This window comes from Acipenser ruthenus, chromosome 25 (assembly GCF_902713425.1).
Source record: "Acipenser ruthenus chromosome 25, fAciRut3.2 maternal haplotype, whole genome shotgun sequence".
NCBI classification, from domain to species: Eukaryota; Metazoa; Chordata; class Actinopteri; order Acipenseriformes; family Acipenseridae; genus Acipenser; species Acipenser ruthenus.
Window position 1 is genome coordinate 20,884,283 of NC_081213.1, and position 18,184 is coordinate 20,902,466.

General features: G+C 35.3%; 1 protein-coding gene across 5 annotated transcripts in view; it reads right to left on the reverse strand.

Annotated features, from left to right (window-relative positions):
* Positions 1 to 18,184, reverse strand: part of LOC131701493 (contactin-4-like) — a 150,859-nt gene that overhangs the window by 128,302 nt on the left and 4,373 nt on the right. For 2 of the 5 annotated variants that reach the window (XM_058999601.1, XM_058999597.1), the window contains exon 1: positions 6,040 to 6,231. The exons of 1 other annotated variant lie outside the window; for it this stretch is intronic. The gene's annotated coding sequence lies outside the window, so the exon portion shown is untranslated. 2 more of the 5 variants (XM_058999600.1, XM_058999598.1) reach the window with 2 other exon arrangements.

Consider the following 18,184-nt stretch of genomic DNA (forward strand, 5'->3'; position numbering starts at 1 on the left):
ATAATATTGTGTATTATACCAAACACTTTGGGGATAAACAGTGTCAGATTCAAATACCACTGGTCTTATACATTAACACCCAATTATTTTAGGGATGGGCAAACCATTTCTAAAGTTTAATGGAAAAATCACCACAAAACTGCTGCAAGTCACTGATGAAGGCCTTAGCTTACCTGGATGCGTTTCTATTTATAGCAGCAAAAGTAGCAAGTACTGTATGATACAAAAAAAATAATAATAAAGAAATAATTCTAAAACAGTACACCTGTGGTATTCTGAAGTACCGGACACATATATAATGCAAGACATAATCCACAGGCTTTCTGAGCTGTGATGCCATCTTTCATATACAAACGAGGGGGTGGACTTTGTGTGGTATATCAGAAATGATACATCAGCATGTCCAAATGCAGAGCAGCTATATTACTTGACCTCCTCGCGCTACAGCTGTGGAAAAATAATCCATTAGAGAACATTGAGACCTGGCATTTGGAAGCACTGGGCGATGGGAAACAACAAGATGTTTCTGCACAATTAACAGCTCAATCTGGCAGCATTTCCATGTCAGGAGGTGTTAATTGTCTCTGAGGAAATGCAGCATCCTTCTGATTTTTATTTTTAACATTATCCCTTTAAGCCTGCTTAGAGACCAATGGAGGCATTGAGAAGTTGTTTTGTTTGTTTGTTTCCAAATGCTGAAGTGTCCAACTTAATTTAACCAAATACCAGCACAGCACCTTCTATGATGTTTAACCTGAGATAAAAGTCAATTTTTTCTGTGATGCTGGCAGGGCAAATGCCTCTTGATTCAGTCAACAGCACATTATTCATGCTCAAGTGATTGTGCTTCTCGTTACAGCACCAAGCTGCTAAACAGATTTTGAAATGATGGGAGTTGTCAGCTTTAGATGCAAGCTTTCACTTTGTCCCTAGAAATCATACGTATTTATGCCTGTGATTACTGGAGGTGTTCACACTGTAGAAGGTCGGAGTCACCTTGGGCAGGGTTAAATGTGAGACCACAGGCTGACTGAAAGGAGCAGCTTAACACATTCAATATAAATAAATACCTTATTGACCAATCAAAAGAAAGTTCTTGCTATACCTGTGTCCAAGTTAATGCAATGCTACAGTTACCCTAAGAGCAGAATCCAGGACTTATTTTCTCAAAATAATTTACTGTCCAATGGGACAGGAGATTTGTTGCCTAGGGTATGCCCAAGCCTGTAGTTGATTGAATATAGTCTATGATAAGCTCAAGGCTCTCATACCTAATAAAATGTATCCCAAACCTAATCACTTTATTTATTCTATTTGCTATTTCGCCTCCTGCAGGGAAGAATCATCTACAGAAAAGCAGGAGAGAAGCCTGACAATTAGCTACATCTACAAGTCTACACTTTATCCATTAGAAGAATCAGTCATAAGCCATGGTTGCACTAAAAATAAGACAAACATTTGAATGAGAATGGCTTTGTATGTTATAAGAGTAACAGATTTCAGTATTTCTTTTGGAACATTGATAAGATAAATAACTTTAAAAACAAATAACTTTATAATTAACAGTGTTGTAAAAGCATAATGGAAATCAGTTAATCGCCACATCCCTCTATTTCCCACCAAGATATTCTAACACATATTATAACAGATCAGTTTCTTACTATGACACCAATCTTTCTGTTGTCAAGACTTTATATTTATGGTTCCTGCTGCACAACATTGTAATTCAGTTTCGAGACAGAGATTTGACTACTTCACAAGATGGACTCGGAGACGACACGTTTTTAAAAATCCAAATGCAATGAAGCATTATTACATGCTTTAAATAATAGCTAGTACTAGTTAGCAAAACAAATATTGTGATGCGACACAAGAAAAGAAAGCCTATTTTCTTTCCCCTGCTAAATCTGTCCAATATCTTGTAATTGTTATGCATTTTGGAAATGGATCAAGACTTGGAAAAGCATTAGTAATGTTCTTCACAACCATCTGTTGCCATATTTATAAAATCTTGGATCTAGAGAAAGATAGCTATACAGTGCATACAAAACACACAACATATACTCTGGTACAACATTGAACTTGAACAACTGTTTTGAAAATTGAATGACCAAATACTGTACAACCAATAGCTCCACATAAAACATTCTTACAGACATGTGTAGTTTTCAGAATAGACTTTTATATAGTGTAGCAAGGTTCAACAATACCAATTGTCTACTGAAAACATCCTTCAGGCAAAACATAACATATGTCAAGGCTACTGTGCTGTCAAACCTCACCAAGAGCTCTTCATACAAACTGTAGAAGTTTTCAGTAGAGAACCATATGTCTTAGTAGGTGCTGAAGTTGAAACTCACAGTTTCAACATCAAAATAATGTTTTGAAAAATCACATTGCCTTCTTTACTTTTAAAACCCATCAGAGCACAGCTGGAAAAAATAAAACAATATCTGTCTTTATTTGTCCCTCATTTTAGGGCCCTTTCATTTGACCTACCTCAAAGCATCTACCTCAAAACGCTTATTTATGGGTTTATTCAAAGCTTTGGACAGATGTTTGTTCTGGGTCCTGGGGATTTCCCAGTAGAAACTCTCTGCTATAAAGTTATTTACTTGTCTGACCATTGTACTCTCTACATCTATCCATTAGCAAGTATCAGTATTCCTGCTTCATAAATAAACGTGGTGACAAAGATAAGGGTACTTTTTAATTTTTTTATTCAACTGTGTGCTTTTGTCAGTTCCAATACCGTTGACTTGATGTCAACAGATCCCTCCTGCGATTGTTAATTCCTCCTGTCAATATTAGGGGTGAATAAGATGACTAAAGAAGATGTATTTAAAGCAAAGAACAAGATAAAGTTAAAAGTAAAAATACAGTACCCTTCTGTTGAATAAATGAGGGGGGAAACCTATTGGTGTTACACAGTTCAGTCACTATGTGTTGTGTTGTTCCATGCTAACTTAACTGACAAATTTAGCACTAGCAAGGGCACACTTGTTAATATATATTAAGAAATAGCATTCTGAGATTTTGGTTGCTTTATTTTTTAACTTATGCTGAAAGGCATTTTATATAACATGTTAATTAAACAATATAAACCTGATTAGGGGGCATTACAGCCAGGAAGCAGACCACGGCAGGTGGATTAAGAGCACATGAAGTCAACAACCACTGGTTTTTTACAGAAGTTTCTTTACATCAGAATCAGAACAAAATCAAAGAAGATTCAGATATTTTAGCCAGCGCTTTACTATATTATGAAACAGTATATATTTTCTAGAAGCATAAGGATAATGATTTTAGATACAAACCAATGTATCCATAACATATAGCTACTGTGCTTTGTAAACCATTTCCCTGAAATGCCAATACAATTATATTTCACCATGCAATAAAACTGTTATGCCATGCCTTCAATAGTTGCAGCTATGGGTGTGTTTAAACGTTATATTTACACCACATCAGTCTACGAATACATACTTTTTGCAAGCAATACATTCATTATATATATATATATATATATATATATATATATATATATATATATATATATATATATATATATATATAATCTAAAATTCTATTCAAGTGCAAAAATGATTTGCATGAAAATGGACAATCGAGCCAACACCTGGGAAAATACCTAACATGCTGTTTCTATTTACAAAGCAGATTTTAATTAAAATACAGAATTATTATGCAATGGATTTAATCATTTCACCCAGCAGCTTAATATGGTCCGCGGTATGACATTAATGTTAATTGTGAGGCTACAGGCACACTGGGTAAATTACAGAGAGGCAACATGGCATTTCTGCTATCAGGAAATTAACATTACAGTGGTTCTTCATTAGCACAGGATTTATAAAGAAAAAAAAAAAAAAACAATATGATTCATGTATAACCCATAGCTGGGTATAGACTCTGTAGATAATTCTGCTGGGATTATTATAACATTATAACAAAACAAACAAACAAAAAAAAAAAAAAAACAGATGGGTTTCTACAGGACTCATTTGGTGATAATCTACATGCCACTTTCCATGAAGATATGGGTAATTACTGTCACTGGTGCATGGGGTGGTTCAAAGCATATTTAACTAACCATGTGTCCAGCACATATAGAATACATGTTATGATGTAACATGTATTTCATAGTGCTACTAATGCTTTATTTCTTAATACCTATTATGGGACTCATACACATTACTATATTATGGGAAAAGGAGGTGTTTAATATTCATAGGATATCTGAGACCTCATCTAATTTATTATGATTTCACAAGAGACATGTTCTTTTTGAAATGAAAAAGGTTAATTTATAGAGGAAAGCAAATCTGAAAAACGACATGTTTGTTTATTAATGGCTTTCTTACATTTTTGTGTATGGCATTTCCTTTAAGGGTGCTGGGGTCCATTAGGGACCCCTAATGAGTTGCAAGGTACAAATTGGGCAACTCCAAAACTGAAAGGTGAGGGTTAAAACTGTTCATAACAAGAGACTACAATTGTTTTGAATGCACAGCTGGTGTTGTGACCCTTTGGATCAGACAGCACTGCCAGTCAGTGTGAGGGTCTGAAACTAGGAGACAGATGCTGGCATTCTAAGCATTCCATCCTGTATTGTGTTCTATTGGAGAACGATGAGCCCTGCCATTGATGACTAGGCGTGACAGGTGTCAATAACAACCAGCAACACTGTTATTTAAACAACCCAGCGTTACCTTGTGAAGCACGACATTGTAAGGTGCATTGAAAAAGCGCAGATGACAACAACAACAACGAAAACAATATGATAACATGATAATTGTTTAAAAAATACCTGCATACAGTCTGTTGACGTTCAGTAGCAAGCCGACAATCAGCAGGCGCAGGGCGATACTGGTGAAATAGGTGTCATGGTCACTTTTATTAAATGCTAATATGCGCAATCTCTAAGGATTAACCGATGGTGGGCTGGGGGGTCGTGGTAATTAACATACGGCTGTAGTTCAACGCGCATGCACAATTCTTTCTCGTATAGTCCATCGAACTACAACGTATAACTGCTGAGCACGGGAACACTGGGCTCATGAAGTACGTTGTAAAGCAGCACCAACGACAGTGGTTCATTTGTTATTATTCATACATTCTCTGTAAACTAAAATAATAGGAATAGGGTACAATGCACATACAGACGTGAATATCCAGTTGAGATTGCCAAGGGCTGTCACATGCTGTTCTGACAAGTAAATCCATGCAATGGGACTTATCAAAAAAGTTTAAAAGCTTGGATACTTAGTTTACAAATGTCTTTTAACCACACACACACACACACAAAACATGATCATTTCTATTTCGGACACATTTTGTGCAGTAGAGCCAGGTACCGATAATAATTAACGCTCCAACTGAATGCAACTGAACTTGATTCCATTTACTTAGCAATACAACATAAAAAAATGAATCGCGAATCACTACAGTACAGCAATGTGCTATTGCAAGCATACACACCAAACAGAAATATGTTGTAAATAATAATAATAATAATAATAATAATAATAATAATAATAATAATAATAATAATAATAATAATAATCAACAAAAGTTGTCTTACCTGTTACTGGACTGTAAGTTAAAACAAATAAAACACCATGTTGTTTGTCTCTAAAGTATTATGAAGTTTTTAAATTATAAGGGAATTCTTAATAATAAGCACCCCAGGTCCCTACCTGTACAGTATCATATAAATATAAACGGTACCGGCAAATTTAATATCTTCATACACAGTACAGCGCACGCTTTAAAACTGAAGAGGCTCGCACTGTCTTTAGACATCACTTCCATTTGTATGCAGCACTAATTAATAAATTATGTCTGTTTGTAGGAGAAAGACTGTAAACGACCACGTATTCAAACTGGCAGATAACTCACACAACATCGCTTGCGAGTCTGATTGTTCCAAGATGCAGTTATTGATCAAATCACGTGCACTTTGCAAAGCTGGGTTCACATGCTTCCGCTCCTAAGAAGGAGAGAATGCGTTGTACTTACAGAAATGCATCAGTTTTTCCTCCACTTCAGTCAGAGCAAAACAAGCACACGATCAGTCTCTCTGCGAGTCACTGCGTTCACTGCACTGATCAACCAGGCAGAACAGGCCCTTATGGGTTGTCTGTACAGCTGGGAGATAATGGCACTATTTTCTCTGCTGGGACTGGATCCTTAACTGCTATCCACTGTGCACCGCAGTGTCTCCTCACTGACATTAATCAGGAAGTATAGCGACTCTCTGCTGTATTCCCAAAAGCACCCTCACAATTAGCACATGAATCACAGGCACAGACGGAAGGGCATTTTTAGCATAAGAGGACACTTTAGAACAAGTTCTGATTTTTTTTATTTTTATATACAGATAGATATATTGTCCACTGGCTACTTATTCTAAAGGAATCCAAAAAGGAAATGCTGATGAGATTTGATAAGTCTCAAAGCCTGTGCAATTTTCTCAGATGAATATATTATTCATTCTAATTACATTGTGCGCTTTTAGCCACGATAGACGCAGGACATATTGAATAGGCTTTTTTATTTCTTATGTTCATAAACCATATCCATATATTGCCTTTTGGTTGATGCATTTCTTCATGTGAGAATGAATACATGGCAAATACAAGTTATTTCTTATCCAGCTGGTATCAAAGCTTAAGCTGTGAGGTACCTGCACAGTATAGGCTATTAAAGCTTTAGTCAGGTTGGCCCTGTAGAAACACCTGCAACATTTAGGAGATAATTATGTTGTGTTGACTTACATTCCCTGAATGTAAAGTTTGTGCTCTTTTGGCAGGTGTCAATTGTAACATATATGCTAGTAGGGCACATGTTAGAAATGCTAAATTCGATCAACAAGAATTATGAATAAAAAATAATAACAATAAAAAAAGAAACACACTATTTGCACAGATACAAATGTAACTGACATGTGGACGGACAAACAGGTTCCTCCCCAGATTCCGACACATTTAACCATTTTTAGTTTTTGTCACAGTTGGATAAGGCATTTGGATAAAGACGTTTCATCTCGATTGAACATACAGACACCTCCACTAACCCCAACTTTTCTGTAATGTAAGTTGAACTACTGCTTGACAGTAAATGTTAAAAAAAAGGGGGTCATCGACTGAAGTGTACTGCTTTAAAAAAAAAAAAAGATTTACAGTACTTGAACAATATATACATTTTAATACATCAAAGTTGTGACTAAGGACAAATGTTTAAACTGTATACTACCATGCATATGTATATTATTGTATATTAATTGAGAAGGATAGCATTTTCAATGTAGTTTGACTCAATTGATAGGGATTATTTATATGTTTTCTCAGATGTAAAAGAAACCCATATAACTAAAAAAATACACACATCCTCTGAACACTATTTTTATGGAATGTTTAATATTTTAAAGACCTGGCAACTTCAAAAGAAAGCTAACCCTAATTAAAGCAGTATTTACATACATACTTTTTGTGCTTTTTATTCATGTTGTGCAAAATGAATTATTCCAGTATTTAAAACCATGATACACTGACATTTTGCCAGCTTGAACATACTGTATTATAACACATTACTAATTAATACTGACAGGCAACATTATTTAAAAAGGTGTCGAGTTCCTATGCTATAGAAATAACTTTTTTTTTGGTTACGCATTTGTTTCAGGGTTTAATATTCATCCCTTTTTTGAAAAAAAGCTGTTCTCAGACATACACTAATTAACATTCTGTGCTTGATTAATGTTATGTATAGACAGTCAAAGTCAACCCTTAATTGAAGAAATATATCCGGCTAGTTGACTGCAGTGACAGCTGTGATGTACAATAGTGAGTAATACAACTTGGTTTGTTGCTATTACAATCTAGGCAGTCTGGCTATAGGCAGCCCATGCTACTTTTTCACGAGAACAGATACCCTGAACCTATTATTATTATTATTATTATTATTATTATTATTATTATTATTATTATTATTATTATTATTATTATTATTTATTTCTTAGCAGACACCCTTATCCAGGGCGACTTACAATTGTTACAAGAAATCACATTATTTTTTACATACAATTACTGCGCACAATTAGACTGGGCAGGGTATTTTATTTATTTATGTATTTATTTAAATATTATGTGTACATCACTTTGAAGTGTTTAATGGAAGTTTTTTTATAAATCCCTATTATATTGTATTGTATTGAACCAGGATATTGTGGTACAGCTAATTGTTCTCTTTGTCTTGACCATCTTTGGAAAACAGTCAAATATGATCCCGGGGTAAATGGTTAACTGTTCACCTGCTACCATCTGCAGCTCCAGGTTGAATGGTATTCTGTAAGCTCTGTTTTAGCTCTGGAAAGCACATTTTTTAACAAGGAGAAAAAAGGAGATGCTGCCTACAGTATTTACATATAGTACCGAAAACCCCAGTTCAGCTAAGTTCTGGTATGTCACACAAGTGACAGTTGAAGCAAATGCAGTTGTCACTTTAAACATCAGCCTATCCTGGTTTAATGGATTGCAAGCAAAGTTGCTACATTAGTCTTTGGAGTTTCTGCAATTGTGGCAAATATGGCATCACTTATTTACTTACTGGCATTCTAATGACTCCAGATTGTATCCTTTGTGAGACAACAGTCAAAACTGTAAGAGACAGAAATGTGAGCAAAGTGCCCTCATTTAGGTTTGTAAGTAATGGGTAACAGTATCTCGTTCAAGACTAAGGCTAGTGTGATTGTCACATAATATTTATCCATCCACTTACAGTTTCTCTGTGTTTATCATGCCTTTATAAAGCATACATGTCTGTTAAAAAAAAAGAATTCCAGAGGCAATTACCTTTACTACTGTAAAATGTAACAATGCGCCTGTACTCATTCTTGTAGCCCTTAGAAAACAGAATTGTGACCAATGCTGCGTACTGAAGGTGCTATTTATTTGGCTTTCCTTTTGATTAAGCTAAATTCTATGTATCTCAATTCAGTTTTTTTAATATACTGCCTGATCCTGCAAAAGTAATTACTCGGAGGAGATTAGCTAACCTATTCTATGCTTGGTTGATTTCTTGTATCAGTGTGCAGCCAGTTAAAATGCATTACATAGTTCCTTACGATCCACAGCAGAGAAGCAATTATGAAGTTACAGCAGACATTATGTTAGCTGAAAACGATATTTAAGGTATACACTGAACCACTCCCCTGCAAATCTTTTTTACACTTGAATAAATTAAACATACACAAAAGACCAAGGGAAAAATCTATTTCACGCTTTAGTTTAGTTACCTATCCGCTTTGGCCTCTGCATTTTTTTTTTTCCTGTTACAAGCATTCTTTTGTAGTTGTTTCTCATGACAACTGCACACAGTGTTCTTTTTATGTTGGCCAATTTAATAGGGGCTGGGGGGCTGGGTTAAACACAGTATTAATGGTTGCATAACCCAGATAACCACTGAATATGTGATCCTGGCAAAAATGGTGGGCAAGATGATCAAATCGCTGAACTTGTTAGCCTATACCGAAGTCTGGAACACACATACTGTACAGGTATACCCATAGTCACACTGTCTGATTAGTACGCAATCAACACATTTTAAATATCACGAAAGACAACAATTTGTGGTGAATCAGGCTCTGGGCTGCTCAAGTGAATCATTAAGAACCAAGTTAGGAGGATTTGATTAAAAGAGATACACATGACGACCACTGCTTTAGACCAGGGGTAGGAAACATCTGCATTTACTATCCTGCTTTTTGTTCTAGCCTTGTCTTTATTGAGCCTATTAACATCTGGACTGGAATGGCACTCTATGATCAGAGTTGCTTTCACATGTTTACAGCAGATTTTAGTTGAGCAAGATGGTTCATAACAAGACTGGCATTTACGGTTTTCTGTTCACTTCCAGCTGACACTCATTTAAAGACAAATGCTAAAGATGGTTGGGTAATTCCACTAATAAATCAAATCAAATGCACCTGCTTTTTTGCAACACATTTAAGGTAGTTAGTGTGTTGGAAATAATACATTTAGAATATATGTTTACACTTCTAATATATCACAGGAAGAAAGTAAATGCATACACACTCTGATCCCATTGTATTTACCTATCTTTTAGAAAATATATTTAGAATGCATGTATTATAGAATTACAGAATGCATGGCACTTGTAACTACATTATTGCTATCTAGTAGGACATGGATGGTGTTAACAGGCAATACATCAACACTCCAGTGTCAATAATACCTAATAATAATTCTAATTCATTAAAGGTTAGTATAATATGGTTAACATGAGCTGTGCTCATATGCTGTAGTTCATGTCACTGTTGCTGTATTTGACTGTTTAGCCTTTTTGAGTTATTTTATGTATGAGAAGAACCTCTGCATCATAAAGCAGCCTTTTAAAATCCCCTTCAAAGAGAAAGGGATTTGCTGAGCTGTATATTGAAAGTTGTCCTTCTTTTGAGCTTTCAGATAATTACCTGATAATACCCATCACTTATGCATCCCGACACAATTTTGTGTGCTCGTTCAATAAAGCGAGGATTGTCAGCACAATACGGGAAGCTTCAACAGGCCTTCTTGTTTGTCCTATAATTTTCAAGGCACAAATCAGATCCGTCGAAACGGCTGGCTGTCAGGTGGCACAAGTGATTGGCACACAGCTCAGCGAGAAGAAATTTGCATTTCAGATTCCTTTCGTGCGGCTTACACTCTACCCTCATTATGCCTCGGAGCTGGACAGCCAGGCATGTTGTCTTATAACGAGGTGTGTGCTAAATAAATGCAATCTTCAAATGATTTAGTATGTTTGGCTGCCAAGATGTAGTGGTACATATATCAGAGGAGGAAGCAAAAGAAAGAAATGTAATAATGAGGGTGGCATACAGTGCTATTCTTTGAAATGCATAATTTCTGCAGGAAAAGTTAAGGATTTTTTTTTCTCTATGTTACAGTGTACTGACATGACTTAGATTTTGGGAAGATGCTTATGATTAAGATTCTAAAGCCCACCTAATAGTTAAATCATTTGGTTCTGGTTATTAACGATTTTAATTAAATAGTGGATGGAGACTTTGTATGTGTCTTATAAGTACCTTATAAACACTGCTGAAGATCAAGAGATAAAATAAAGAAAGGCTGTTAAATTTCTATTATTCCTGACTGAACAAAATCACCTTGTTTTATGGGGATTGCTTCACCAGAGGTAATGAGTTCTGAAACAAGTCATTTTGGAACTTGCTTAGTTTACAGTTTGACTCTTGTGACCAACGTTACCTAATTTTGGGAAGGCAAGAAAAAGGTTACACTCCATTAATGTCCCAATGACAAACGGCACCAGCAACGCTTTATTCTGTAGCTATGATATACAGTATGTAACACTTCAATAATAAATGTATGTTTATGTGCATGTAAGTAAATATATACTGTATTTATAAAATACTCATTAAAGTGATACAAACCACTGTTTATTTTATAATAAACTCATTACTTATCATTACGTCATTGTGAGTCCTATTTTAACTCTGAAGCTTTGTTTTAAATAAAACTGTTTGGTGGATAAGTATTGCTTCTATTGTAATATTACACGGGACAAGTACCTGTTACAACCTGTATTCCAAACATCAACAAATACACTTTTCAGTAGATTACCCACGGGTACAATATTTCTAGCAGAATATAACTGATTTGAGATGAAACATTGCATTGAATGTATAAAGGTCTGACTTGAAGCACGTTCTTAATGACACAGTCTTCTGAGCAGAAACTACATTGTGTCTAAAATCCCTAAATGTGTAAGATAACATTAAACGATATATACGTATAATGGATAGTTCACAATATACTTTGAATTAATGTAAGCACAAAAAGAGTTATACCTATTAACCTGTTGACATATATACCCACGTATGCCTGTATTATTGACTGAAGCCCACCATTCAGAACATGTATGCTGGATGTAAATAAAACATTCAGCATACATTCAGCTCTGCCCAAACTGCCATCATGCATTAGACAATCTGAAAACCCAGAACCGGTTGCCAATTGTTTCTTACCTAAACATTTTGATTATGGTGACCTTGGTAAACTTTTGACTTAATACTTTGGCCATGTCATTATTATTTGTTATTCATTGTGCATAAACCATTATACATGGAAGTATTTTTTAGTATATTAGTACTGCACTTTTATTTATGTAGCGAGAATCTGTAGATTCAGACCACTGTCAGAGAGAAGGTTTAAAGCTCCATAATCACACACGCAGATGAGTGATTCTGCACAGAGGTTAAGACACTCGCTTGCCCTGTGCATGGTCAGCGGTTTGCATGGTTACACAACAATGTACGTGGATAAGGCTGCATGTCTATCTTGAATGGTATGCATTGAGCTTTTGACTCATTGATCATGTGAGTATGCAAGTTGGCAACCACCACATTGACTTTTTTATGTTTTGGAAAGCCTTGCTCTGGTCAAGCCAATTTCTGTTTCAAGTGTGCAATTGACATATGCTGCTAGTGTGCAATTAGCTTTCTTTGGTTTATAGCAAATACAGTATTATTTTACTACTGAAAACTACATGTAATTGTTAAAGCTAGACAAAAGTAGACAAATGGCTTTGAAAATGCTAGTTTTCATTAATGTGGTAATATAGCTAGTCTAAAACATATAGCACAGCACACCCACCACTGCCAAGCACACTGTGTGAAAAGAACATTCATAAATAGTGAGCTTCCATCCACCATAGATTCCTGTCAATCAAGACGGTTGGGCTGCAAAGCTTTATTAACAGAATGATATGCTTGTAACTGTGATTTATTCTGTTCAATAAAACAGTGAGAGAAGGAAAAAACAGCTTATTCTTTTACAGAACCCATCACTTTAGGAAGAAAATTAAATGACATAATGAAAATGCATTCTCTCATTTTGCTGTCTTCTAACCCAAATCCATATCTTTACCTTGCACCCCGTCTTATGCCCTCTGTTGTGGTTTTAGAGTATCTGATCATAGCAAAAACAAAGCATGGTATCAGCCACAGTAAACCAATAGATACATCATTATATAACTATCTTAATTGTTTGCCAGATTTTACAATATCAAGTGTATATAACCTAGGTACTGTTTGACTCTTTATATTTAAGATGCTTTCGACCCAATTTGAACTTCCCAGTCATCCTGCTGAAACCCACTTACCAATCAGAAGGACAAATGATTTCAGTTCCTGCTGTCAAGCTGTTCCATCTTGTCACCCACCAGACCCAAGCAACTGATGTTGCCAGGCTGTTACCAGGCTACTGAGGCCTAAAGCCAGGGAGGTTTACGCTGTAACTCATCAACACTTCACCAGTAGTGATGTGATGAGGTGAACTAGCCACTGATGACCTTTCCCTCTGAGTCTCCAGTTATAATTGCCAACGTTGGGAGAGTTCTTTCACACTGCACTCCAAAGTACACACTTGGTTGAATGTTCTGAAGATATTTGGTGTAATCAATAATGAAAGTCTGTGGCAATAGAAAATGTTGCATCTCTGTTGACATCACACAAGCAGTGGAATTCTATATATTTGTGCTCCACCCTCAGAAAATAGTGACCAATTTCTATTAGTTATGCAAAGAAAAAGTTAAATATTTGTTCTTCCAGTCTATTTGTTTTGCTCAGGGCCCAGAGTTAATAACTACATTTAACTATGCTTTAATGGTTTTTAAAGTAATCCATATAAAAGCTGCACGTGTTTGCTTTCAGGTTTAGTACCCCTACACTCTTCTTTTTTAAATGCTTGTAAAAGCCTTAGTAAAAGAGTAAAATATTTCTCAAATAATCTGACAGTAAAACAATATTTCTATAGTTATCTGATCAATCTAAATCAACCCTAATGGACTACCAAAGAACCGCTAGTGAATTAATACAGGGATAGACATAGTTGACAGCCTCGTAAAATCTAATTAAATCTGGGGGCTGCTGTATAACATCCGAAAAGCCCATGTAAGCTACTCCTAACATTAATACAAATTAAAGTCAAAATCTGTATGGCTGCCATTTCATAATAATAAAGCAAGTCTTAAGGTCATTTCAAATTCCTTTTTGTTCTTCTGTAATTTTTCATTTGTTCCATAAATTAATCCACATCTCCAGCTACACAACTTACTTGCTATATTTAGTAAATACTTTAATGTATTATCCTATTGATTCAATTTCAGTTGTCAAGCTGACAAATCACACATAGTTATGATTAAAACTAGTCTCATAAATAGTGGTTAACATTAGGAAGTGGTATGATATAACATACAAGATATGAAACATTAATTTATGTACAGTAGTCACCAGGTTCTTTGCAGCAAAGATTACAAAAGCAGATACGGAAGTTATACTGTGCAGCGGAGACCCTGTCAAGTTTGAAGACTGTAATAACATAAAATTATGCTTTACTGTTAAAGCGGTTATGACAAAAGACATTCTGTATTCCATTAACATTTATATATATATATATATATATATATAGATGAACAGAATTTTGATATTTTATTTAACATAATGTAATCAAAAACTACAAAATGATATTGCAAAAATCTACTGGAAGCCATAATAGTAGTACAGTATTTCAGCAGTGTGGAGTAGTGGTTAGGGCTCTGGACTCTTGACCGGATAGTCATGGGTTCAATCCCCGTGGAGGACACTGCTGCTGTACCCTTGAGCAAGGTACTTTACCTAGATTGCTCCAGTAAAAACCCAGCTGTATAAATGGGTAATTGTATGTAAAAAATAATGTAAAAAATAAAAAAAATAAAAAATAATGTAATTAAATGTAAAAAAAATAATATGATATCTTGTAACAATTGTAAGTCGCCCTGGATAAGGGCGTCTGCTAAGAAATAAATAATAATAATAATAATATTAGATTTCAAAATGACACATTTTTCAATTTTTGTCAGTTTTTCATTAATTATATGGAAAACTACAAAGTGGTGTGTAATTCAATATATTAATGTAACAGTAGTCCTCATGAAGCAAAATGAGTTCATTCTATATAGCAATGCAAAACATTTGGCCATCGCTGTACATTCCATACAACAACCACTGATGAAAACCCCAGGACAGTTTTCAAAAATGTTACAAAAATGATAAATTATAAATCAATGAAATCCACTTTTCAACCCTGTTTTTTTTATATAGAAAGCATTGATTTTTGCTAGGTTAAAACAATGTATATGGTCAAAACAAGAGAGAAACTACAATGCTAATTGAACTGCTCCTAATGTACGTCCTCTTTGGTTGTTTCTCACAGAAGGGCAAGTTTAGGTTCATATCCTAAAATCATATCCTAATATTATGTAATTACAGTATGTGAAAAGATTATATAGGTTTAGCACAGTATATTGTCTTAATAGCCTATGTTTTAATATAAGGCCAGACATAATAGATACATAGTGTATCAGAAATGCTTTTAAAATGTATTCATTTTTGTATTTTTATGTACCTGTATTAATGCCCAACGCAGCTAGATAATTGACCGCAGTGACAAGGTCAATTATCTAGATGGAATGACCACTGCAGAGGACATTATGATTATTGTAATCCAAAAAATCTTTATTTATAATTTGTATTATTTGTTTGTATCGCAAGAGATTGTAATGTGATTTATACTCACTCACATACACTTGACTTATTGTATTATGTTTTTTCTAGCAATACAACAATAGGACATGCAATAGACTGTGGGGTTATCAATGTTGAACACCATGGATATTTTGTGTTTTTTTAACTAGTCATTTTCTCTTCTGTCTTTTGTCTCTTTTCGCATTTCTTTTTTTAAGTCACTGCAATAAAAATATTGCTAGCTGCAGTGAAGTTGACATGTTGGTTCAATTATTTTCACCAAGCCAGCATTAGGCCTACTTGAAGGTTAATTTGCCTTGTGTGTTAAAATCAACAGTTGTCCTTTTTATTTTTCTTTAGTGGTTTTAATAATGTAGTGATGTAGAGACTACACTATGAAATGGATGGTTATTAACATTTAACATTTAACACTTAAAAAATTCTAAGCTTTTGTTTAGGATATCGAGTGTGAGATAATGACCGCCCCACCTGATTAGCCGAGATAAACATTGAGATTTATAATTATTTTTAGATCGGCCAATCAGCTTTCAGCTCTAGCGGCTTTCTATCACATGGCCTGCTGTTACGTCACAACATCAGCTGTGAAGTTAAAATCAATCCGTGTAAGTACTGTTTTTGTATTTTCACTTTCCTTAATGAAAGCTCAGTTCACATCTATCAGCCAGCAAATACTAAACAAAAAACAATTTGTCCAAATTTGTTTTATTACCTACCAAAAACAGCTAATCAACACTTTGGAACTACAAAAGCAACCAGTCCTGCACCCGCCACTGCCGCATCAGCCAATCACAGACTGACCGCTCATGTGCAGCTCAGCATCTTTCACCAACAACCCAAGACATGGACAGTTCAGAAATATTACTCCATTCATATATCTGACACTGTCCAGATAAACTATAAGCAGCTCTGACAAGTAAAAGGTTAAGAGGTTTTTTGCTCTCATTATATATGTGATCCTTTATGAAAAATGTCAGGACAATTTTCCTAATACTTTTCTCAGCGAAAGGGTACCTGACAAATCATTACAAGTTCAAAAATCTAGATTTTAAAGTGTTATTTTAATGAAAACAATGAGAAAAATACTTTTCCAATAGCAATAGTGCTTTCTCAATGAAGGCTCTACCGTGTGGTAGCTGACTTTGGCTTTCATTAGCACCCTCACCTTTAACTAAGGACGCATAACTCCCTTCGCGGTCAACTACCACACAGTAGAGCCTTCATCGATGGGGAGAAACAGTGTCTGGTCAGTGGCTTCTCTGGTGCATGTGTGCTACTGCAGAAGGAATTTGGAAGCTCAGCATGAGACGTGGCTGGGGAGTGGCAGTGAATCCCTGACTGGATGGTGGGAGTGTCTTGGTGAGCACCCCTTTGCTATTTGTTCTTTTCCCACGGGAAGTGTGTTTTGGAAAGAGACTGGTAATCTGGCGATGGTCACCTGCGACTACAGCCGAGAATTGTGTTTCTGTGTTGTAAATTCTTTGTAAATAAATCTGGGCGCCTCTGTGGCGTTTCTCAATATACCGCTTGTGTCTATCATCTTAATCAGTGAAAGCCACCCCATTAGACCAAATTCTGTAAACATATCTCACAGTTAGCTCATGGTATTGCTGTAAAACTCAGTGATCTGCGAAAGAATAAAGGTATGACTATGAATGTTATGTTTTTTTCAGCCAAATTCTTCAGCCAATGGCAGCCTTTCAAAGGATAACTTAAACTAAACTTATTAAATCTATACATCTAATAGCAATATGCAGTAATGGTTTGGACCATGTATATTATATACTGTTCCTTATTATATCCTGACTGACAAATTACTGCCCGAAGAGACAGAAACCAGCAGACAGGATACTGTACAGGATGAAGGCTTTGGGCAGAAAGCAAGACCTTGAATGTCACACAAAAGCTTTTGTCAGCTTGTTAGTGAATAGGCTCTCTGGTTGCTTGACGTGAGACAGCAATCTTCAAAAGAATATGGTATCTGCAGGACAGACTTACTATCAGAACATAAGTTACAAAGGCTACATTCTTATTTGTTGTACTCTGATTTTTTTTAACTTGAGCACAACGACATTACAAAGACAGCAGTGGACGTTTCAATATTTGTGCAAAGTTTGAATACAGCTAATGGATAAAAGAAAAGTGATACCTATATGCAAGATAAAATGGTTGGGAATGCCATTCTTAAATGTCATTACAGAAACATGTAATCATGTAATTGTATGTATTCTTTGCCCCAACAGTTGTATGGGGGTTAAGGGGAATTCCCTGGGTTAACATTGTGGGTTCACTTTAGAAAGATTTGTCACATCATCAATAACCTCATCTGTTTTGTTTCCTTCCTTTTCATTCACTATTTATTCCTTTGACTTTTTTCTTTCTTTCCTTCAAATTTGTAAGACTGAATGTAAGGGATACCATGAAACCTGTTTTAAAAATTGTAAATTCAGTGTGTTTGCTTTAAGAACTAACTTTGACACAGGTCTATTCTAACTACATAATCTCTGGCTGATTGATAGTTCCACTGGTCAATTAATTTAC